This window comes from Schistocerca serialis, chromosome 7, assembly GCF_023864345.2.
Source record: "Schistocerca serialis cubense isolate TAMUIC-IGC-003099 chromosome 7, iqSchSeri2.2, whole genome shotgun sequence".
In the NCBI taxonomy this organism is placed as follows: domain Eukaryota; kingdom Metazoa; phylum Arthropoda; class Insecta; order Orthoptera; family Acrididae; genus Schistocerca; species Schistocerca serialis.
Window position 1 is genome coordinate 367,314,177 of NC_064644.1, and position 25,636 is coordinate 367,339,812.

Sequence of the window (25,636 nt, forward strand, 5' to 3'; positions counted from 1 at the left end):
CGAATCCTACTCCAGTTATAGCATTTTCTGCTGCTGTTGATATTATCCTATACAAATATGACAAGAAATTCTTGTCTTATTTCCAGCTCAATTCGCTAAGCACCACTATAAATAATAGCTCTAAGCATTATGGGACTTAACATCTGAGGTCATTAGTCCCCTAGACTTAGAACTACTTAAACCTAACCAACCTAAGGCCATCACACACATCCCTGCCCGAGGCAGGATTCGAACATGCGACCGTAGCAGCCGCACTGTTCCGGACTGAAGCGCCTAGAACCGCACGGCCACGGTGGCCGGCCTAAACACCACTGTTTCTAGATTCATTTCTAGTGCATGAAATCTTCAGTGACGTTAGCGACGTTTGTTTTACGAATGAGAGTCATGTGAACAGATGCCAAAATGTTTCGAATAAAATTAAGGAATGTACTAAATCTTCATGAAGGCAAAACGTAAGTATAAAATAAAAGAATTGATATAAGAATGACATGTTAGCATACGACAATTAAAAAAATTGTAACCCCTGAAAATATCACACACACACAACCATTATATAATACATATATGACATCGTTGACCCAATTGTGATTTTACAATCAGTATAACATTTTAATGTTACAATTAATGTAACACTCTAGTATCTTGTGGTAAGGTATGATGTTGGTAGTAGCTGTATGCTTTGGGCATAGATCTTCTCATTGGCTTGTTGACATTTGTGCGTTCTCTTTTGAACCGAGGGTGCAACAGCCTTTGCTTCCTCTACGTTTTCCGAATTTCATTATTAAACCAAGGTGAGTCTTTTCCGGCCTTCGCTCACTTACTAGGCACATAATTCTCCAGATCACGATTTACAATCTGCTTAAACGTCGCTCGTAATTCCTCTACGTTCATCTTACTGAAACTAAGTGATGTCATTTGGCTGAGTAAGTGAGATTCTAACAGCTGTTTGTCGCTCACTTACTAGGCACATAATTCTCCAGACCACGATTTACAATCTGCTTAAACGTCGCCCGTAATTCCTCTACGTTCATCTTACTGGAACTAAGTGATGTCATTTGGCTGAGTAAGTGAGATTCTAACAGCTGTTTGTCTGATCTTTCTAGCAGAAACACTCTTCTAGCTTAATTAACTGATTTATTAACTTTCGTAACCATGGTTTTTCACAATGACATCATGATCGCTAATCCCCATTCTGACATTGTCGATATGGTAAGGCCTATTTGCAGATGCAGGATCTTTCCATTATGTGCGGTCTGATGAACTAGCTGCTCAAGACAGTTTTCAGTAAACGTATTCAAAAGTACCTCGCGTGACTGTCTGTCTGTACCCCCTTGCAACGAATTCACAGACATCCAAGTCTATAGTGGGCAGGTTAAAGTCGCCTCCAACTAGTGATGCGTGATCTGGGTATTTACACGCTACTGACCATAGATATTCTTGAATGACCTAGAACTGTCGTAGTAGAACTGGATGGCCGATAAAAAGGTCTAACAATAAACTTGGTTTCACTTAGACCTGCCGATCACAATCTAGAAAATTTTTTAGTCAACTGCAATGAATAGTTCCCCTCCTATGGCCTCTAATCTATCTTTCATATATGAGTTCTAGGACTCGATGTATCTCAGAGCTTTCCATTCGGGTTTCACCCAGCTCTTGGTCCCGAAAATAATTTGAGCCAGAAAACTTTCCTGGGCGGCGGTAAGTTCGGGAACTTCGTTACTAATACTTCAACAATTTACTGATAAAATTTTGACATTCAAAGTGGCTTTACTCTAAACTCATTCTGGCTTCCCTTGCTGCTGTCGATTATTGAGCGTTCATCAGAGTACCTCAAACTACCGCCTAGCCAAAAAAATGTTATGCGCACTCCACAAGTACTCTGCTACTTAAGTAGCTGCTTTGTATAAGGTTTGTGTTTTGAACGAATGGGATAATATATCTTTGAGAAAACATTAACAATAATTTCGTAGTGTTCAAGTCATTATTACATGGAACATGATCATTGTCCTATGTTGCGAGTATTGTCCTTGCACGAAGTGTGCTGTATTCATATATTGCAAGAAGCTGAACGAGGAAATGCTACTTTCCATGGGGGGGGGGGGGGGGGGTCATATGTCGAGTTCTATTGATCACGTAGACAAGGGGCCAGGTGCTTTAAATATACCTTGACCTAACAGCTTACACCTATCGGAAGAACCTGCACACTGCAACTGTCCTATAGTATAGGGTCAAAACGTAAATATTGCACACTTCATCCATCCAGGTCAAGATAAGCAAATCGGTTGGTTCGTTTACATTAGGTGTTTTCTAAAACGGGCATATAGAAATACCATTTATTCACTGACATAACCTGAGAAAAGCCCCAACATCCTTAATTTTTGGTACGAAAGTCACCAATGTTGCTGATGTTCTTCTGCATTCTTTGTTCAGGGAAAATCGTCGAAAGTTTTAGCATATCTTCTTGAGATGACGTTCTTGTGGAAAGCTGAAACTCTATTTCGATATCATTATCGAATCCAGAGATTAAAAATTACCGTAGTCATGCGCTTAAAATATGTACATAATAGCCGACATCAGGTGTAAATATAATTTTATGTTACTGAAAGCGTGGCGAGAGATCTCAGGTCAGCAAAGTATGTAACTAGTCAGCATTTTTTCAGCAATAAGACTCTGTGATGCATTGTGAGTGTATAATGGACACTTCACGCCTATACAAATACGCCAGAAGTGACACTGCTGTGACAAAAATTGGTAAAAACTAGTTTCGTCTTGCCTGAAAAGAACTTAAAACGACTGCTAAACATTAAATACAACTTCAAAAATTGAATATTCAGGAAAATATTTATGGTAACATTTTAACTCCTTTAAGGTAAAAATCCTAAGGAGGACGTTTTCGGTGAATTGCGACCTATGAGAAAAGTGTTCATAACAAATGTATAGGTAACGATCTTATGTTACCCTTGTATTACGCGAACTTATTTGTTGTTTATATGTGTCAAAGTCTATAAACGCGTCGAAGTAAATAAATAATTTGTCAAAATTTTACTGACCTGAGAATTCGGCTTATATAAGCAGCACACTCTGCTGTAATAGCGGAAGAATCGATGCAGTTGAAAATGCTCCTGTCGGAGCACGAAAAAGGCCATTATGTTCGTCTGTGAAAGATCCTGACTCAACTGTTGGAAACCAGTTTCCTCAATAGTCACACCGGCTTCCTCTCAAAAAATTTAGGCATGAGAAAAAATTCGCACTTTTTTATGCTGAAAGAGACTCGCAGAGAGACAATGACGACGGAAGAGGGTGGAGACATTAGATGCCAGCAGGAGAGAAAGAGAGAGAAGGTAGTGATGGTGGGAGAGACGTAGTAGCACTGAAAGAGATAGAGAGATGGACGAAGACAATAGCAATGGGAGCCAAAGTGGGGGCAGACAGTGGTAAAAGAGAAAGGCAGATAGAGGTAGAAGCAGTGGGAGCAAGAGGGAGAGAGGAGAGTCTGGAAATGATCATATAGATCAGTGGAGACTGTACACATGTATCAAGGGTCTTGACCCATACAGACAGATGAACTTAAACATGCAGGATCAGGGCAACTTCTGTTAATCAGTGCAACGAAAAAACCAGTCGAAAGTTGCAGATTTAACATTTTTATTCACACGTTGACTGACTACTAATGCCCTGTTGTGTTGTAAAAAAATTTCTCTTCTTGTTTTTGAAGGTGGTGCTTCTTAGGAATCTGACTGCGCGAGATGTAGCAGATGGGGTAAGAGGATTTAGAATGTCCTGTGCTAAAAGAACGTAAATACGTTGCCACGTGAAAATTTTTGTCACGAAGGCGGAATAAGGACTGAAGCAGCTGGTACCCCACTTATCTCTCAGTCTTTTAAAGACGAACGTATTCGTATTTTTTGCCAGTCACATTACGAATCTTAAAATAGATTAATGCTTAGGTGAATAAGCTCTGCAAGCGAACGGCTTAGATGCTCATACTGTTGCTAATCATTTAAAGTCATTAATAAATATAAATGTTTCAACAACAACAATCACGGTCTTTAGAATCTGACGTTTAAAAGTCCGGTAGAAGCCATTAAATTTGATAAATAGTAGTAAATTTTACTTCTTATTCAGCTACATAAATTAATTTTCTGTGATTTTGGTAAGTTTCTACAGGGTGTTACAAAAAGGTACGGCCAAACTTTCAGGAAACATTCCTCACACACAAAGAAAGAAAATATGTTATGTGGACATGTTCCCGGAAACGCTTACTTTCCATGTTAGAGCTCATTTCATTACTTCTCTTCAAATCACATTAATCATCGAATGGTAACACACAGCAACGGAACGTACCAGCGTGACTTCAAACACTTTGTTACAGGAAATGTTCAAAATGTCCTCCGTTAGCGAGGATACATGCATCCACCCTCCGTCGCATGGAATCCCTGATGCGCTGATGAAGCCAAGGAGAATGGCGTATTGTATCACAGCCGTCCACAATACGTGCACGAAGAGTCTCTACATTTGGTACCGGGTTTGCGTAGACAAGAGCTTTCAAATGCCCCCATAAATGAAAGTCAAGGGGGTTGAGGTCAGGAGAGCGTGGAGGCCATGGAATTGGTCCGCCTCTACCAATCCATCGGTCACCGAATCTGTTGTTGAGAAGCGTACTAACACTTACACTGAAATATGCAGGAGCTCCACCGTGCATGAACCACATGTTGTGTCGTACTTGTAAAGGCACATATTCTAGCAGCACAGGTAGAGTATCCCGTATGAAATCATGATAACGAGCTCCATTGAGCGTAGTTGGAAGACCATGGGGCCCAATCAAGACATCACCAACAATGCCTGCCCAAACGTTTACAGAAAATCTGTGTTGATGACGTGATTGCACAATTGCGTGCGGATTCTCGTCAGCCCACACATGTTGTTTGCGAAAATTTACAATTTGATCACGTTGGAATGAAGCCTCATCCGTAAAGAGAACATTTGCACTGAAATGACGATTGACACATTGTTGGATGAACCATTCGCAGAACTATACCCGTGGAGGCCAATCAGCAGCTGATAGTGCCTGCATACGCTGTACATGCTACGGAAACAACTGGTTCTCCCGTAGCACTCTCCAGACAGTGACGTGGTCAACGTTACCTTGTACAGCAGCAACTTCTCTGACGCTGACATTAGGGTTATCGTCAACTGCACGAAGAATTGCGTCGTCCATTGCAGGTGTCCTCGTCGTTCTAGGTCTTCCCCAGCGGCGAGTAATAGGCTGGAATTTTCCGTGCTCCCTAAGACGCTGATCAATTGCTTCGCACGTCTTCCTGTCGGTACACCTTCGTTCTGGAAATCTGTCTCGATACAAACGTACCGCGCCACGGCTATTGCCCCGTACTAATCCATACATCAAATGGGCATGTGCCAACTCCGCATTTGCTAACATTGCACTGACTGCAAAACCACGTTCGTGATGAACACTAACCTGTTGATACTACGTACTGATGTGCTTGATGGTAGTACTATAGAGCAATGAGTCACATGTCAACACAAGCACCGAAGTCAACATTACCTTCCTTCAATTGGACCAACTGGCGGTGAATCAAGGAAGTACAGTACATACTGAAGAAACTAAAATGAGCCCTAACATGGAAATGAAGCGTTTCCGAACACATGTCCACGTAACATCTTTTCTTTATTTGTGTGTGAGGAATGTTTCCTAAAAGTTTGACCGTACCTTCTTGTAACACCCTGTATATCCATATACTGGCTTACTTCTTCCAGCGTTGTCATGGTATTTTACTGTTACTTTCTTGTTAACAATTACATTTGGTAATAGTTAAGAAATTTTAAGTTTTCGTAGAACTTTGTCTCTCAGAGTTCGTAACTGTAAGGATGATAGTGAGTTTACAGAACGTCATTACTTTCGCGTTGCATGCTACTGGGATCAATTCAATTTTGATTTTGTTTCTTACTAAACAATCCTAGTGTTTCTTGAGTAACTTTCGATCTCTTGAATACCAGAATTTACTTCTGTGCAAGTAATGATCAATGTCGTCAGTACACGTATAAGTAATTTTTACGAGAACTGAAGTCCGGCAATAATAAACGGGTTTCCGAAACGAAGTGTCTGCTTCAAGTCTGGCGAGCAGATTGTTACATTCTGTTACTGGGATTTCACTAAACTGCGAATTTTAAGTAATGACTCTCTTTGTGCTCGCACTTCGTTGAGGCAGTTTATTCAGGTACAGTGTTGATGATTAGTTACAGACTTTTCCACATTTCTTCGATGAATTTTCTTCATAACCAGCGTCTTTACCACAGGTTAGGTACACGTAATCACAATCAATTATATCGTATACCGAACGATGTCGGATGTTTACACTAGGTGTTACCACTGTAACGAGTATTCAGGAATGTCAGCTTACAATTTATGGTCTTTCTGTGACTTCATTAAATTATTCCGTTGAATATCTAAATTTTTCATAACAACGTGATTTCTATGTCAACGTTGTCCAATATCTGCCCGTTATCAGTCATTTGAAATTTTAATCTCACATAAACAGGTAATTGTACTTATTCTTTTTTATTATTGCAGAACGTCTCTGAATTCACCATTTCACATTGACTTCATAACATAAAATGAACATTCCGAAACAGATCTACATACGAAGTACTCCAGAAAGCAGTAGACATCTTCGAACTGAATATATATATATGGCTGTGCGGGCACTCACAATTCTCTCGTTCTCTCTTTTGTCTCGCTACATTTGCCGCTTTGCGTCTTCCGAGTCTCACCCTTATTGCTTCTCGTCTTCTAATTCGAAACCAAAATATTCCTTTAATTTAATTCCAGGAGAGTGAAATATTCCTTTGCGTTTTATTATGGTCTTCCTCGTTTCTAATGAAGCAGTGCGACGGGAGTGTAAATTTAATATTCATTAATTGCTGCTCTGCATTGCTTCATTAAGTTGAAAGCCGCAGTGTTAAAATTCTTGTGTAAATTGGAAGATGCAGAGTTGCTCAAAAGGCGAGAGCACTTCCATTAACTTGCGTTCAAGGTCTAAAGACAGATGTATTTATGTAAATCAAGATTATGACTTAGTTTCAGAAGAACCTCACAATGTTCCTCCTGCAGATGAAGTCGTTGCCGCCGCTGAGTCACTGGTTCTCTTGATGCTTAAAGGAGAGACCGGAGCAGCTGTACGCTCGTATTCCTCTATTATGAATTGTCACACACGAGATCCGTGACAGGAATGTACATGCGGTTGACTTTCTCGCCCCACTTTACTTTATTTGAAATTTAGAAACATAAATAAATCTACCCCGTATATGAGCCGTCATTCACTTTACAATATATGCAAGAAAAGAAACATTGTTATGTTGCTTCCGTTAAATTAGTATTAACCACACAACGACAAAAAGTTCACTTATTTATCTCTCCTTATACAAACATAGACATAATGGTTATCCTACATCTACGTCGTCGACCAACATTGAAGAGCCAGAAAAATATACTTCACAACACGCAATAGTTTAAGCACTTTTTTCCGCTTTCTGAAAGGTAGTTTCGCTTAATACAGTAATTTCGTATCCTCTGATACCATTTGGTGTGTGGCAGACGAGGCAGTATGTAGGCTTTACCTTCCATTCGCCTAGGTATGAACTTGAAAATCCCAGTTTATGCCATCAGAGTATTTTGAAATTCCTTAGGAAGAAGTCATAATGCGTTTCCCTGTTTGCCATGAAGTGTGTGCTATCGGATTTTTAAAACCAACCTACATGTGATGCACAGTTAAATTTTTTTGTTGTGTCACTAGAGTATATAGAATGTACGTGCTACACTTTTTAACTAGATAGACTATCTCGATGGTTCTTGATCGTTTTTTCTGAATCTTGTGATTTGTTATTCTAGTTTTTGCTTAGTGTTTCAGTCTGACAAGCAATATTCAATAACAGGCGGCGATGTATTACGCTTCTTTAGCACACTTACGATGATTCTGAGTTTTCAAACACACTATAACAGACACAAACAATTTCCAACAAAACGTAACCCATGAATACTACCGCGCCAGCTGGAACGCCTAACAGGAGTCCGTTTCCACCCACTAGCTTTTGACCTTCATGACAACCATCACATCGCATACATTCTGCTCAAAGCTTCTTCAGTACAAATAAGTTCAAGTGCCCTTTTGATTTTAAATTTCAACTGAATGGACAGCTGCAAATATTTTACAGTTGTGACTGATACCGATAATGATATACAGGCACTACCACTTTTACCCATTACGTGTAGGGTCAAGAGAAATTCTTGTTTCATTTTGCAATAATTTTCCAAAAGTTTCAACTCTCCGAGGACTACTGAATGCTCCACCGTATAGTCTCAGTCCTGCCAACGAGCTATTTTTATGCCTAGCGGTTAATAATACGTGAGAGGCGACTGCCTTTCGCATGATGTCCCCCATTTCCAACAAAGTTGTCCTCTCATTTGTGCTTGCGGAGATGTCCTCCTTCTGTAGCACTTGTCACTTTTTGGCATTAAGCGAACAAAATATCTGGAGCCACTTTTTAGGATGTGTTTTATTTTTTCCTATATTTTTAAAACATACTACGTTAAGAACATTTCTTATAAGGCTTAACGCAAAGTTTGGTGTTCTTGAATCTTCAGACTATGGTGTACAATCATGGAATAACCAATTTGTTTCAAGTTTGTTAACGTCAAAGCAAATAGTGGTAATTCTTATAGCTCATTGTATGAAAAACACTATAGAACATTAAAACACAAGTGAAAAACAAATAAAATATACCATTTTCAGTTATTAAATTCCTTACTCTAAGTAATTTCACTTGCTTAAGTAACATACATTTCGTCCTTATCTTAACCCGCACATTCAGTGTGCACCCAAATTTCGCACATTCGACGTGTTACGCAATCTTCTTCTGTCTTGTGCTGCGAAAATTTACCTGAGCAAAACAGACAATTAATATCTTCGTTAGTGGGTACACTGTCCGGAACGCTACTGAGGTTGGACAAATCGTCTCTCGAAATAAAAACAGCATCCTCCGAATCAGATGACTCTTGGTCTCTAGGCTTTGGTAGCCTCTACTTCTTTGTCTCCGAGTTATTTGTTGTTGTTGTCGATACTTCAAGAGACCTCTTGTATGGAGACGAGGTTAGGATTTCTGAAGAACCTGCTTTACTCCCTCTGGTGCTTGGCTTCTTCTTTATTTATGGAACGAATAGGATTTGCCAAGGTGTAATTTAAGAGGTAGCGGAAGATACTCCTGGCTCGATTTCCACATTAGCTTGTCCATTTTTAGATGTCACAGCTGTTGCAGATGGTTCGTTGACTGGATCATTGGGCAAATTCTCAATTATTCATCCATTGTTCACAATGAAGTATGTATCTGTGAAAGCAAGAGGGCTTAATAGATGTGTTTCTGTCACCATAAACTCGTTTACTGTTATCTCGCCTTGAAACGTCCCCTTCGAAAAATTTATGAATTACTGTGCTGATAAACCTCTTACGTTATTTGATTTTCAAACATCTGAGCAGAACTGAACGTGCTCAAACATTTCTCTCTTTACTTATTCTGATCACCACTAAACTGACACACAACGTTTTTAGCGCAGCGCAATCTGACTTCCAATAATCCCTACAAACGAATGGCCCTGACTGACAATAACCTATACCTTTCATGAATCACTTACCTCACAAAAATCTTCGTTACTCGAGCTACTGCAATACAGCGAGCGCCAGTACTGCCAGCTAAATAAAAGATTCTAACTACTGAAGGCACTAACTACACATAGGCATAGGCAGGAAATGAAAGATTTTGATAGAGAACAAATAATGTATTTACCTTAATAATGTTCCAAAGCCATCATATATATATATATATATTCATGATTTCCAATCTTACAAATTTACTCTCTCCGATGGACACACGTCCATATCATCCGCTCTCAGAACTCCGCCATCTCACTCCCTACATCCACCACTGCTGCCGGCTCAACTCCAACCGCGCAACGCTACGCGCTGTTCGCATCCAACTACCCAACACTACAATGGCGAATATTCCAACAACGCCAACCAGCGACAGACTGCACACAGCACAGCCAGTGATTTTCATACAGAGCGCTAGGGGACGTTACCAGCACAAAAACCTAAACAGCCTACTTACAGCCTCTGTAGCTTTCCCAAACAGATCAGCCATGTCTATGTTTCTTTTTGAATGTGCATTTTCCCTCACCCATTCGCCTATCTGCTCATAATAACAGGCTTTCAAAACACATAAAAAATACCATTTTCAGTTATTAAGTACCTTAGTCTAACAAGGGAACCTCCCCATCGCACCCCCCTCAGATTTAGTTATAAGTTGGCACAGTGGATAGGCCTTGAAAAACTGAACACAGATCAATCGAGAAAAGAGGAAGAAGTTGTGTGGAACTATGAAAAAAATAAGCAAAATATACAAACTGAGTAGTCCATGCTCAAGATAGGGAACATTAAGGAAAATAGCAGCACAGTAGCGCCGTGATCCTGTGGTTAGCGTGAGCAGCTGTCGAATCAGAGGTTTTTGGTTCAAGTCTTCCCTCGTGTGATAATTTTAATTTTTTATTTTCAGACAATTATCAAAGTTCAGGCACACACACACAATCAACTTCGCTCTCCGAAATTCCAGGACATGTTCAGATTTGCTTGGACATATGCAGGATTTGACGGTCTACACACGGAAAAATTTGAAAACGTTAAAAACATATGTTTTGACAGAGCACAGGGAAAACTGTGCGACTGTGAAACTGTTGCATTCATTTGTTGCAGTTTATGTGACAAACTGTTATGTTTTCATCACTTTTTTGGGAGTGATTATCACATCCATAAGAAAACCTAAATCGGGCATTCTCCAAGTTAGGTGGGTCGACAACATATTCCTGTCATGTGACGTACATGCCGTCACCAGTGTCGTATAGAATATATCAGACGTGATTTCCTGTGGAAGAATCGGTTGACCTATGACCTCGCGATCAAATGTTTTCGGTTCCCATTGGAGAGGCACGTCCTTTCGTCTACAAATCGCACGGTTTTGCGGTGCGGTCGCAAAACACAGACACTAAACTTATTACAGTGAACAGAGACGTCAATGAACGAACGGACAGATCATAACTGCGAAAATAAAGAAATAAAAATTTTTACTCGAGGGAGGACTTGAACCGAGCACCTCCCGTGCCACAGCTGCTCACGCTAACCACGGCGCTCGCAATCTTACTCTCTCCATGATGTTGCATATCTTGCACATAGTCTACTCAGTTTGTATATTTTGCTTATTTTTTTCATAGTTGCACACAACTTCTTCCTGTTTTCTTGATTGATCTGTGTTCAGTTTTTCAAGGCCTATCCACTGTGCCAACTTACAACTAAATCTGAGGGGGGTGCGATGGGGAAGTTCCCTTGTAAGTAATTTCACTTGCGGAAGTCATATACATTTCGTCCTTTATCGTAACCCGCACATTCAGTGTGAGCCCAAATTTCGCACGTTCGACTCATTACTCGTCCTTCCCCTGTTTTGTCCTGCCAAAATTTACCTGAGCATTAGGGACAATTAGCATCTTCGTTAGTGGGTACACCGTCCGGAACGCTACTAAGGGTGGACGAATCGTCTCTCGGAATACAAACATCATCCTCCGAATCAGATGATTCTTGGTTTCTAGGTTTTGGTAGCCTCTACTTCTTTGTCTCCGAGTTATTTGTTGTTGTTGTCGATACTTCAAGAGCCTTCTTGTACGGAGACAAGTTTAGGATTTTTTAAGAACCTGCTTTTCTCCCGCTGGTGCTTGGCTTCTTCTTTATTTATGGAACGAATAGGATTTGCCAAGGTGGAATTTAAGAGGTGGCGGAAGATACTCATGGCTCGATTTCCACATTAGCCTGTCCATTTTTAGATGTCACAGCTGTTGCAGATGGTTAGTTGACTGGATCATTGGGAAAATTCTCAATTTCATTCACTGTTCACAATGAAGTATGTATCTGTGAAAGTATGAGGGTTTAATGGATGTATTCCTGTCACCATAAACTCGTTTACTGTTATCTCGCCTGTGTGGCCTTCCCAAACTGATCGGCGATGTCAATGTTTCTTACAAGATGCTCATTTTCCCTCATCCATTCCCGGATCTGCTCAGAAAAACAGGCTTTCAAAAGAGTCATGAAAGCTCTATTCAGCAGTTCAGCACTTGTGGGAGGCATGAAGAGGCAGACACAAGATGCTGACGAGGTTTTCAAGCACAAGATTGACAATATCCTCATATCTAGAGTGGTCATGATGCCCCATTCAGAATCAGAACCGCTTGTGACTATGCTGTTGCCTTCACCTTTCTCAGGAAATGTTGAAACTAGTCAGTGAAGTGTTGGTTTTGAATCCATTCAGAAGGATAGAATGCAGGAACGGATCCAAGTAGGGTACTTTTCATTATCTGACAGCTCCGGTTCTTACGAGGGATTATCATCAATGGCGGGACAAAATTTCCTTTAGCACTCTTCCAGGTGACAACGGTCACAAGTGATCCACTCTCTGCAGAAGAGATGGCTGCTACTTGTCGCTTTTTCTTTCTTGCAACGATGTGGGAAACATCGCTTTGCTTAGACCAGCTTCGTCGACATGGTATACTGTATCCAGTGTAGAGTGGTTTTTCTCCATCCGTTCTGGAAGGTAGAGAACTGTTAAATGTGGTTGCTGATGGTTTCCGCATCGAAATATTCTTATTGTGTCGTCTCAAGGATAGGCGTGACCACTTTCTTCCAGCCAGTTCACCAAAAAGGAATTCGGGCTTTGGCAGACAGAAATGCCAGCTTTTGGAGATCCTTCTGGGTAAGTCGAAAAAATGTACTTGCCACTGTCATGCTGTATGTTACTGCGTAAAGTTAAGCGCCGGCACGCGAGTCGGGAACGACTGGGAAGAGAAGGCTCAGAGAACAAGTAAGACAATCGCATGCTGACCGGACTTCCCTACAGGACAACAACGCGGCAGCAGCAGCCCCTATGTGGAGAGGACATAAGCGCTGCGCCCAGCTGGTGACAGCCCAGTCCAATAGCAGCTTCAAGATTAGCAACTTGGATAGAAGTCTCAAGGCTAGTCACTTCGCTTGTACTCTCTATGTAGCTCAGAAATGGGACAGACTATACTGAAGAAGACTGATTATTTTGTATGTTGCCCTTTCCTTGCGACACATCTGTGTAATTGCCGACGTTAAGTACTGTACTTGTCTTGTTGTAATATAACTCATTAATACGACTTGTTTGATTGTTTGTCTAGCGAACCAAGTACGCCGGCCGGAGAGGCCGTCCGGTTCTAGGCGCTACAGTCTGGAACCGAGCAACCGCTACGGTCGCAGGTTCGAATCCTGACTCGGGCGTGGATGTGTGTGATGTCCTTAGGTCAGTTAGGTTTAATTAGTTATAAGTTGTAGGCGACTGATGACCTCAGACGTTAAGTCGCATAGTGCTCAGAGCCATTTGAACCATTTTTTTTAACCGAGTATGCCGGCTTCCTAGACACTACACTATAGTCATCTGTTCTTTTTGTTCAGGAAACAGAGTAGTTTTTCTTCCAAGTTTGGTCTTTCTGGCTAAATCAGCTCGTAAATCAGATTTGGTCAGCCTACATAACGTGGAGAGTTTTTGCCACCTTCAGGAAGATTATCCTATTTTCTCAAACATTTATCAGACCCATCTCGCAGTTTTCGAGCTCGTAAAGTTATTTCTGAAGCGATATCATAAACAGGCTGTGAAAGTACGATACAAATATGGAATATTAGGATACAAATATGGAATACTGTTATTCCATATTGGTGACACAAAGATTTAGAATTTCAGAACTGCAAATAAAATGAAAAATTTAACCTAAATAGACAAGAAAAAAGCTATTTTACATCTTAGTGTATTCGCTAAACTCTGTATAGAAATACGTCAATAAATTGTGTATTGTGAAAAGAATGAAACTGAAAACCACCAACCCTCAAACTATTATTCCCCCTAGTGAATTCATTAAAGTAGCTTCACTTACTCGTGGCGTCTGCCAACTGGATTGTGAATGCATTCTACAGCATATTACAATTGCTGAACTTAGTTTTCAGGTAGCTGACCAGTGTACAGCACTTAAAATGCAAGGAACCATAGTAGTTCATGTTACTCCATTTGTACCCCCTCCTCTACCTGACAGACTAAGCACTATAAGTTGAAAGATGAGTGTATGATGTCGTTATGTACCAGAACACATGGATGATATACCTCTTTGGTTAGTGGAAGATGACGTCGCTGTCATCCTGTCGAAGTGAAGTAGTCAAATGCACTGCACAGTTGGCACTCATCGCCGGTAATAATTTATTATTCATGTGCTTCCCTGTGTGCTTGTACACTCCCAATGAAGTACTATGTATCAGAATTTACAGATCTGCTGCGGAGTCCAATTGTAATTACAGCGCAAGCTGTTCTGGCATTGATACTCTTTCATTGAATTACTATTAAGCGAACGACGAAATTCCCATAGACAGTCTCTTTTCTCGCATCCATTTTAAGATTATCAGTCATGTGCTCAGGGAACTGGTAATATATTCCCCACCTCAAAGGAGTTCAGGAGTGAATCTTGTGAAAATCGTGTACTGACTTCTCTTTGGTTTCTGCATGCTTCATTCTGTTGTTTCTGACAGTGCCTAAACATGGCCCTAAGTTCTCAACCGAGAGTTTTCGAGAAAGTAATGCATCGCGTTTATTTCTTGAACAATTCTTAATTCAACATAACGAGTATTACACACACGAAGGAATAGTGTTTTATCTACACACCCTATTTTTTCTCGTAATCTCCATCCCGTTCTATGGACTTCCTCTACAGCGAAATAAGTGTGTGTACGCCCTGTCGGCACCAATCCTTGTCCTCGTGGTGGAGCCGATGTTTCACGGTGTGAATGACCACCTCATGGTCCTCTAAATGTCTTCCACGAACGGCATCCTTTAATGGCCCATACAAGTGGAAGTCAAAGGGCCTAGGTCAGGGCTGTAGGGTGGATGGGCTAACCCTGTCCAACCCTGTTTTGTGATGTGTTCAGCAGTCCTCATACTCGTGTGAGGCCGAGCGCTATCGTGTTGCGGCAAAACATCTCCTGGGTTGATGTGGCGCCGAAGTCGCCGGAAGTCCGTCTTGAGTTTTGTTAATGTGTTGACATATGATTCTGAATTAATGGTACCGCCGCTTAGCATCACATCAATGAGAATCACAGCTTCACAGTCCGAGAAAATGGTGATCATGATCTTACCGGCAGAAGCCATTGCTTTGAATTTTATCTTCTGTAGGGAGCGAGAATGGCGCCATTTCACAGACTGTCGTTCTGTTTCGGGCTCAAAATTGTTAATAACCTATGTTTCATCACCTGTCACCGGGATAAAAGGGCTTCCCCTCAGCTTCAAAACATTGCAATAAATAGTGACAAATGTTTGTCTGTGCGATTCGTGATCCACCGTTAGACACAGCGGGACCCATCTTGCATACACTTTTGAATATTCAAAAGTGCGGATAATTGCATCCACGAACATGCAGCGCCAACTGCCAAATCGTAACGCGTCTGTCCTCGTGAATGACATCAGCCCGCTGCAACATGTCAGGTGTGACAGTATTGGATGGTCTCCTCGACTGCTGTAAATCTTGAAACTCCCCCGAACCCCCTTCTAATGTCCTCAGCCTCCGCGCCCTGATACTAACTCTACTTCTGTCGACAGCAGATGCTCCATAGACTTTGCACAAGCGTTTGTGAATATTCCCCACAGTTTCTTTCTCTGCAGTGAGAAATTCAACGATGGGACGTTGCTTGTAGCGTACATCATCTACAGACGCCATTTTGAAATTGTCCTGGAGTTACTTTATGTGTCGGAAGTGACGGAAACTTGACGCGCTAACTCAGGAGACTTCAAAAATACATAAGTTACGTTTCGCATTCGTAGCATTGTTTTTGACTGAGAAAAAAAATTCGGTGAATTAGTTCCCGGGCAACCCTCGTATAAATGTAATTTAGATTCTTTGTGGTTTTTGTGTCATAACAGTACTTCAGTTGAAAGCGACCTTTCAAATGGTTACTTCCCGGGCTGTCACGTTTAATCTTTAATGCTTGTGAGTAAAACTAACATAATATTGCTAACACGCCTTACAGTGTTGCGAGGTCAGCCAGCCGCATTCTTTACGGATGTTTTGAGTTTTGGTAAGAGTTGCATTAATTTAAACATACTTCCAGCGCAACGATTTGTGACAAGTACAAGAAGCTGATTTAGTTCAGGTATTTGGTCAGAGCTGAGCAGCGTTTTCTTGTTCACATGAGGATCACCTTGGGGGCCAAGATCCAATATTGCGCGCTGTGATTAGGAAACAGTGATAATTTGTAATTTTCCATAAAATCTAGAACTAGCTTTAATAACCGCTTACAAATTCAACAAGCTGAAATTAACTCTTTGGAGTTTTGAGTGTATCACAAATACTTACCGTACACATTGTGTGCAAGCATGAATTATTGCAGATCATTAAGTTACGTTTAACGAAATAATTTAACGAAATAATTAAATTTCATATAACCGACGAGGAAATAGTATGTCTTCTAGTATTAGTTGCAGCGTCTGAATTTTGAGTATCACAATAAGATAATAATGATCATTAATCGGCTTTTGCATGAATTTTTTACTGTTCTTTTATGGAAAATTGCAAGATCACATTTTGAGCATCTTGATCGGAAATATCTGTACCATTTCGTGTTAAGCCATTCACACAGCTAATTTCTTCATTCAACGTACCCCAGTTACTGTATGCTACGTCTAGGTCAGCAATCAGAACATTCCTCTCTAAAGTATACTAAGATTTTGAACCTCGTAGCTCCAGATATCATTAATCACTTTACTGAGACAGTATTCAGAGGTGGCGGTGCAAGTACAATCAGAACAGTTAACCTGGTGTTTTGGAAACATTGAGCAATAGAGAGAAGCTTGCTGAAATATTGCACTACGATAGTAGAAAATTGAAGATTGTACATCTGCTATAGCTTACAAGCGATACAGCAACTAAAACGAGAAGTAGGCTAAAATAGGAAGTTTTGACAATTCACACTGTTACACTTCAAACAAGAAGTTTACTCTGCAGAAGTTTGAATGAGAAATTTTTCGTGTCCACCTTCCCGCCTAGGATCCCAATCTCACTAGCGTCTGTTGGCCAGCAGTCACATTAATAATCTCTGTCTCTGCCCTGCTATAGCACTAGCTGCAAGAAATTAATTTGTTCCTTTTCGTGTACATTCTCATGGCTTATTAAATAAAGATTCGTGAGAAGTTTTATGTGGCTATTTTGTCTTTTGGACGTGAAGCTATATCATATATTGGTGCTTGTTGGTTGTGGGCAGTGGAGTATGTGAGTTGAGAGGAATTTCTCGAAAGTGAATACATGGGTCTGCAGGGAATACATTCATAGACTTTTCTTTAGTTTTTCTACAAGAATTCTTTAGTGTAGGTTAAAAGATAAGGTTTGCCTGAATGAAGTTTTGGGGTTGTACTTGGGCTATAGCTTATAAAACTAGTATTTTCTCACTGCCTTGGGGACACTGAAGAGTTGTGTTCCTCAAATGTTCTGTTTTAACTGAATGGCTCTGTTGTGTTTGTCATGAGAAAAGTGACATGTTATCTTACTCAATGTCTTATTCACATCAAACTGTAAATCATGTCCGCAATAACAAAATTATTTCTCAAGCATGTTCACAACACTTATAAGTAGATACCACTTCAATACATGTGTAAAATATCACCAAGTGTCACTTACCTTTCCTGACAACACTGTAAAATCACATTGGGTATAAAAATTGAAGATATGGGCATGCAAACATTACTTTGCTTAGGTCATGTTAAACTTTAGGTACAGCAAACTGGTACATTTGGTAGTGCGAGTAAAGAAAATTATGTGTTACTAGACAAATATACTTAATTATTTGTGAGACACTACTGGGTATTAGTACTGTATAAGATTTTTTGTGAAATGCACTGTAAATAATATGCTTCAGCTTGGAAAAAGATTGTGATTGCCGTATCGGATATAATGTTAGTGTCTTATTCTGTTTATATTTAAAGTTATTGCTTTCCTTGAATATATTTTTCTTTCTTTTGTCGGTCTATGGAAGGATAGGCTTTTCCTCCATTGCAAGGTTACATTAAGCACTAATCTTGAAAATAGTGTTCGGTGCACTGAAGCTAGAATTCATGGTCGATTTATGCAGTGATTACTTATCTTTGAAATACTGGAATGTAAGGATTTTGTTTCTTTTCGTCCATACATTGTAGGATGTTTCTGTGTTTTTAGTTCTTTTGACATTTATATTAAGTTTCTGAGTAGAAATGTTGTTTGGTGGAAGTATTGGTTGATAGCAGGTGCATTAAGTGAGTTTCTGCTGGTGGTATTGCAACGCTGTGAGGCTTAGTGTGAATATCCTTGGCTGAGAATACATATATTGATAAAATTAAAATTCATGGTACATAGAGTCCATTCTGTCATTGTTAATGGATTGCCCTTGTAAATTTTCAGACCGTGGCGAATATGTTCAGTGATTTCCTATGTAGTAGTTACCTTGTACAATAATTAATCGTGCTGTTCTGAATTTTTGTTTTTGGTGCATTGTTCTCTCCTGTCAAAACGTTGGTATCTAATACTCGTAAATCAGAAACTGGAAGTAGCGGGTTGAGTAAAGTTGTATCTAATAGCTCATTGGCTGCAGAGATGAGCGGATGAGGAATTTCTGAGGTCAATAGTTTAACAGTGTTACCTGTCAAAGAAGTAGATACACATGATCAGCATAGTCAGTTTCATATACTGAGAGATGAACAGGAAAACTTACCACGCGAATAATTATTCGTTAAGAAAAACTCTGCAGTGTGTTATATGTCACAGCACTCTAGTTCATAGTAGAGAGTTCGAGTCTGCTATCAGTGGCATGCATGCGGTCTAATCCAGCCCCTGCACCTTAGAATTACGGAAGCTGAGCGACAAGACATTTTGCAAATTTTGTGGGTAAGATTAGAAGAGAGGAGCAGAACGTTAAAAGGCGGGAAGACAACGCTAAAAAGGCAGGAACAGCATGCTTAAAGTCAAGAATAATTAATGAAGATAATAAAAGATGAGAAAATTTTACAATATGCCGTTGCAGGTTTAACCATAAATACGTCAGATCTCGAAATTGAGGTAAATAATATAAAAACCAGGGTAGAAAGTGTAGGGACACAACAGATTAGGCAAAAGAAGGACCTCACAGACAGACGCTAATAAACAGTAGAAGCTTTTGCTAGAATTACGGATACAGAGAAATTACGAGGAAGAAATTATGAGAATGATGAACAGCGTGTTACAAGTCGCGTAGGTAACCCAGATTAAAGAACAGGGGTGTCAAAGTTATGCACTTACCTGTGAATTGGGACATCGATTTGAATCTATTCAAGTGCTGTCGGAAGCTCACTCACTTAAGACTAAGGAACAGTTTAGCGTTTCTATGGAAGGGATGGTGGAAGTAGGTACAATATTATTAAAATTTTTCACTAACTCATAAAGGAATTCTGACGACGCTAATCCGGTTCCCTTTGCCGAGATCAAGAAAATCAAGGTTCAAAGAAGGGAAATACACTATTAATTGCAAACTGAAGAGAGATGTCATTGAGTTCTGTCACCACATTCTCGAACTGAAATTAATTTAGAGCAAGAAGGTAACGCATGTGGAGTCTGTGATTCTCCTCTTAGGAAACATGACAAGCAGACATACTCGAGGCATGTAGACAACTCTGCTGGTGATCATGACTTGTTTCGGAGAAAGTAATCATTCTAGTTGTGGTGTTAGACAGATTTTGGGTACACAGGGTAATGACAGTTTCAAGCGCGATCATTTTCTTACTATTTAGAAGCTTGCGGTTTTTCTAAATTAAATACATCAGAAGGTTTGACTTGAACTGTTTCATTATTCTTTACAAGAAACTTGGCCAAAAACTGGGAATAAATTAGAAACTATGTGCTGAAACTTCGAAAGTGAACCAATCACAAGATGGCTTCTACTAGCTCGCAAATATAAAACATAAAGGTAGCCTTATTGGGCCTTCCTCTCAGTCTACTGGTCACAAGACAGAAGATCGAGACAAAAGTCACATTATTTTATATAAAAAATTTTATCAATCTCGCTTTTAGCCTCCAATGTTCTATTTAGAACACATGGTTCGTAAAAATCAATTTTTGTTTATCCCTTACAGTCCTGTGCAACTTATTCAAATATATCTGACCAAATTACCGATTCGACTGACGCTTATTAGACTAGCGAATAGATGTAACTATGTTATTGAAGGGCTCAAAGCCTGTTACTGGAACTTTAATTTGACAATGTTGACCGCTTGCCGTCGAACAACAGTGAGTATAATAGCTGATAAGATATTTGACTGCAGCTTGACCAAATAAACAACTGGCACTCAAAAGGACAGTTTTATAATGGACAGAATCACCTAATCGACACAGTCGTCTTCAGAGATTCAGCAACTGTCTAGACATCTAAAGTAATTCTCATTTATATTTCCACCACACTGCAAAATCCGTGCAACTGAGATGGAACAACAAGTGAGAATCATCATAAATAGTGCGAATAACAGACAAGAATCAATACACTAACTTTATCGTACTGATAGTTCCAATCCCAAAGAAATCAGGTTGTGACAGATGTGAAAAATTATCGAACAATAAGTTTAATAAGTCTCGGATGCAAAATACTAACGCGAATTCTTTACAGACGAATGGAAAAACTGGTAGAAGCCGGCCTCGGGGAACATCAGTTTGGATTCCGTAGAAATATTGGAACACGTGAGGCAATACTGACCCTACGACTTATCTTAGAAGCTAGATTAAGGAAAGGCAAACCTATGTTTCTAGCATTTGTAGACTTAGAGAAAGCTTTTGACAATTTTGACTGGAGTACTCTCTTTAAATTTTGAAGCTGGCAGTGGTAAAATACAGGGAGCGAAAGGCTATTTACAATTTGTACAGAAACCAGATGGCAGTTATAAGAGTCGACGGACATGAAAGGGAAGCAGTGGTTGGGAAGGGAGTGAGACAGGGTTGTACCCTCTCCCCGATGTTATTCAATCTGTATATCGAGCAAGCAGTGACGGAAACAAAAGAAAAATTCGGTGTAGGTATTAAAATCCATCGAGAAGAAATAAAAATTTTTCGGTCAGAGACAGCAAAAGACTTAGAAGAGCAGTTGAACGGAATGAATAGTGTCTTGAAAGGAGGATATAAGATGAACATCAATAAAAGCAAAACGAAGATAATGGAATGTAGTCAAATTAAGTCGGGTGATGCTGAGAGAATTAGCTTAGGAAATGAGACACTTAAAGTAGTAAAGCAGTTTTGCTATTTTGGGAGCAAAATAACTGATGATGGTCGAAGTAGAAACGATATAAAACGTAGACTGGCAATGGCAAGGAAAGCGTTTCTGAAGAAGAGAGATTTGTTAACATCGAGTATAGATGTGTCAGGAAGACGTTTCTGAAAGTATTTGTATGAAGTGTAGCCATGTATGGAAGTAAAACGTGGACGACAAATAGTTTGGACACGAAGAGAATATAAACTTTCGAAATGTGGTGCTACAGAATGATGCTCAAGATTAGATGGGTAGATCACATAACTAATGAGGAGGTATTGAATAGAATTGGGGAGAAGAGGAGTTTGTGGCAAAACTTGAGTAGAAGAAGGGATCGGTTGGTAGGACTTGTTCGGAGGCATCAAGGGATTACCAATTTAGTTATGGAGGGCAGCGTGGAGGGTAACAATCGTAGAGGGACACCAAGAGATGAATACACTGAAGAGATACAGAAGGATGTAGGCTGCAGTACGTACTGGGAGATGAAGCAGCTTGCACAGGATAGAGTAGCATGGAGAGCTGCATCAAACCAGTGTCAGGACTGAAGACCACAACAAAAACAACTAACATTCGTGGGGGCAGTTTAACTATCGGATCGGATTCCGAAGTATGACTGATATACGTATCCCTTGGAATCAGAGAAGATATAGAAAAGAAAATACGTACAGTTGTGAAACTCATGGGGATAGATTTAGCCAAGACAAAAACTATTGGGGTAGCTGCAGTCAGAAGACAAAAGAAGATATCCTTGACGTCAGGTCTCCTGTCCCACGTTAAGCATCACAGAGATAACGGTTCAATAAGACAATGATATAAAACTCAGGCCACAAACGAAGCATTCGGCAGATGGTGGGTACCGTCACAAATGCTTTTTATCTTTTTTTTTTCTTTTGGTCATCAGACTGGTTGGATGCAGCTGGCCACGAATTCCCTTCTGCGACGACCTTCTCATGTCACAGTAGCACTTGCACCATGCATCGTCTGTCATTTGCAAGACTTATTCAAATCTCTGTGTTCCCCTACAGTTGGTATCCCCAATGTTCCCCTACAGTTGGTATCCCCAACAGTTTCTATCATCCCTGAACCTTCTTGCTGTCAGTGTTTTCCGTATGTTGCTGCCATCGAAGATTCTGCGGGGAACCTCCTTATTCCTTGTCTTGTCAGTTCGCCTGATTTTCATCATTCTTCCGCAGCACCACACCTCAAACGCTTCGATTCTCATCTGCACAAGTTCTCTCACTGTCCATGTTTCACTACCATCCAATTATGTGCTCCAAATGAACATTCTAAGAAATTTCGTACTCAAATTAAACTCTGTATTTGATACATGTACACTACTCCTAGCCAGCAATGACTACTTTGTCTGTGTTGACGACTTTTTCCGTCCCCTTTGCTTCGTTCGTCATGGGTTATTTCACTTCCATTGTAGCAGAATTCCTTAATTGCTTCTACTTGGTGACCACCGATACTGATGTAAAGTTTCTTGCTTTTTCCATTTCTGCTACTTCACATTACTTAGCGTTTTTGCAGTTTACCCTCAATGTATAATCTGTACTCATTAGACTGTTCACTATGTTCAAGAGGCCCCATTGTACTTCACATTCGCTGATGCTATCAGTGTATCAGAATTTTAATCCCACTCTTAAACCTTTCTTTTATTTACCTCGTTGCTTCTTCCGTGTACAGATTGCACAGCAGGCGTGCAGACTGAACAGTAGGGTTAAAGTTAGAACCATGTAAGTCATCATTCTTTTCTGACTGGCTTGATGCGGTGCATCATGAATTCCTCTCCTGTACTCACCCCTCCATCTCAGAGTAGCAGTTGCACCCAATGCCGTCAATTATTTGTTGGATGAATTCCAGTCATTCAGAATCTGTCATCTGTTATAAATACCCCGTGATACAGAATTAACTTTATCTTCTGGTGAAACACTTTTGTCATGATCCGCTGATAATGCTAAATCAAGCTGGATGAAATAGCATACTGAACCATAGATGGTACCTGTCAGTATCCTAGTAACGCTAACTATGTCAACATAAAACACATGGTGACTGCCATTATCCCGAACATGGTGACTGTTCTATATTTGTTTTTTTTTATTTGCTTTAATTCATATTTGTTAAGTCATGCGCCCCAAAATCACTCTTCTGTACCAACCTTTCTTTCAGAGTAACAACTCTATTACCATAAAAGTTTTCCCAGACGTCCTAACAGGTGTCCTAGCTTTCTTATCAATGTGTTCTATATATTCCATTTCTCGCCGATTCTGGAGAGAGCCTCCTCCCTCCTTACCTTATCAGTCCACGTAATTTTAAACATACGTCAGTAGTACCACAGCTCAAATGCTTCGATTATCCTCTCCTGCTATTACCGCAAATGGCGACAGTCAGTAGCCATATGTAGACTACCATTACACCTAACGGAGTTTCCCATTATCCTAATCACGGTGATGGCCATAAGGGGAGAGTGTTGTACTTTATAACAATTTTCAGACATTAGACTCTAGCCAGCTCTTTAAAGGAGGTAAAATAATATTTTTCACTACATTTTAAAATGGTGTTATTCACTTTATGTGTGCTGCAGTATTTTTATGAAACTACAAAAATTACTCAGGAAATGTAGGCCTATTCCATATCTGAAGATACTTCCAAGTTACAACATGGGCATGCATCTAGGAACAATTATTCTGTTCAAATTTAGTAGTTTTGCAATCGAGAAGATCTTCTCAGTACTTTATTTAATGGTATACACATTGCATTAGTACTCTACTGCGTACTAGTATTCAGTAAGTTAACTCTAATTAAGCAGAGATACTACCAAAAACCGGTTACTAGTTAAGATCATTTTGAAATAGAAGCTATTAACAAATGATACAAAAAAATCAATTTTAGTAACAGAGAAAATCGTAGAAACACTGAAGAAATTTAGTTCTTTGACTAATATCACGTAATAAGTGGAAAATCTCCTTACGTTTCTAGGTATAGCATGGTGCATGAGTGACTAATTATGGCTTATCCGTCCACACATTATGCAAATCCTTCTAAAAACATACACAATTTCACTAGCGATAAGCACCTGCAACTGAGAAATTAACTACACCATTAAAATAGTCCTGACATATTATATAAAACTGAAATATATACAACTCGTAATATTTACAAACGCTGCACAAAATGCAACATCATGTCTAACAGCAAGGAAAACAGTGGAAAAGAGCTTAAATTGCTGATTATTTTCTGTAGTGTCTGACCTTCATGTAATTCTGTAGTGGGTCATTAGACTGAAACACACATCAGAAAGCTACATGTGTTCCTTGTTACACTATCCTCCAGATGTAACATTCACTTGTACACCTATCATAGTGACTGCCATTAGCCCAGTCATAGTGCAGTCTCATAACATATTAGCCATTTACGATTACTCGTTCACCGTTATCCATTGTTCATTGACCGTTAACTATTTACGATTACCGAGTTATGGTGACCCATTTACCATTAACCATTTACCCCTACTCTTCTACCTTTTAACAGTTTTGCTGCGGCCTATTTACTGTTACCTCTCTTAGGGGAGAATGTGGTAACTTTCAAACTTTCTAATCTAGCCAGTCTGTGATAGAACTGTAATACATTTTTCACTATAATTTCAAATGCTGGTAATTCGTCTTTATGTGGGGCAGTGTTTTTCTGAAATCACAAAAATTACTGTAGAAAAGTAAGAATTTTTTTCCAAATGTAAAACATGTTCCATGGGACAATAGTGGCTTGTACCTATTGAAATATATTCAGCTGAAGTGTAAAGGTGTTCCAATCTAAAAAAGATGGAGTACTGTATTCAAAACTATATTCCTTATATTATTACTCTGCTTTTCACCAATATTCTGTAAGTGAAATCACAATGAGCAGAAAGTTTATGAAGTCCTGTTACAAGTTTAATTCTTTTTAAAATAGAAGATACTGGAAATTAACAAAATTTTCCATTCTCTCGACAGACAGAAATGTTAAGACATTAAAGAAACACAGTTTATATGCATGGTAGATGGCCGCGTCTCCTGTATCAAGATACAAGGTTGAGCAAGGCTGATGTATTATGGTTTAATTGGCCACATATATTATTCAGCACTTAATGTGCAGATAGTAAAATATTTACAAATGATGCGCAAATCGAAACCTCAAATCTAACAACAAGA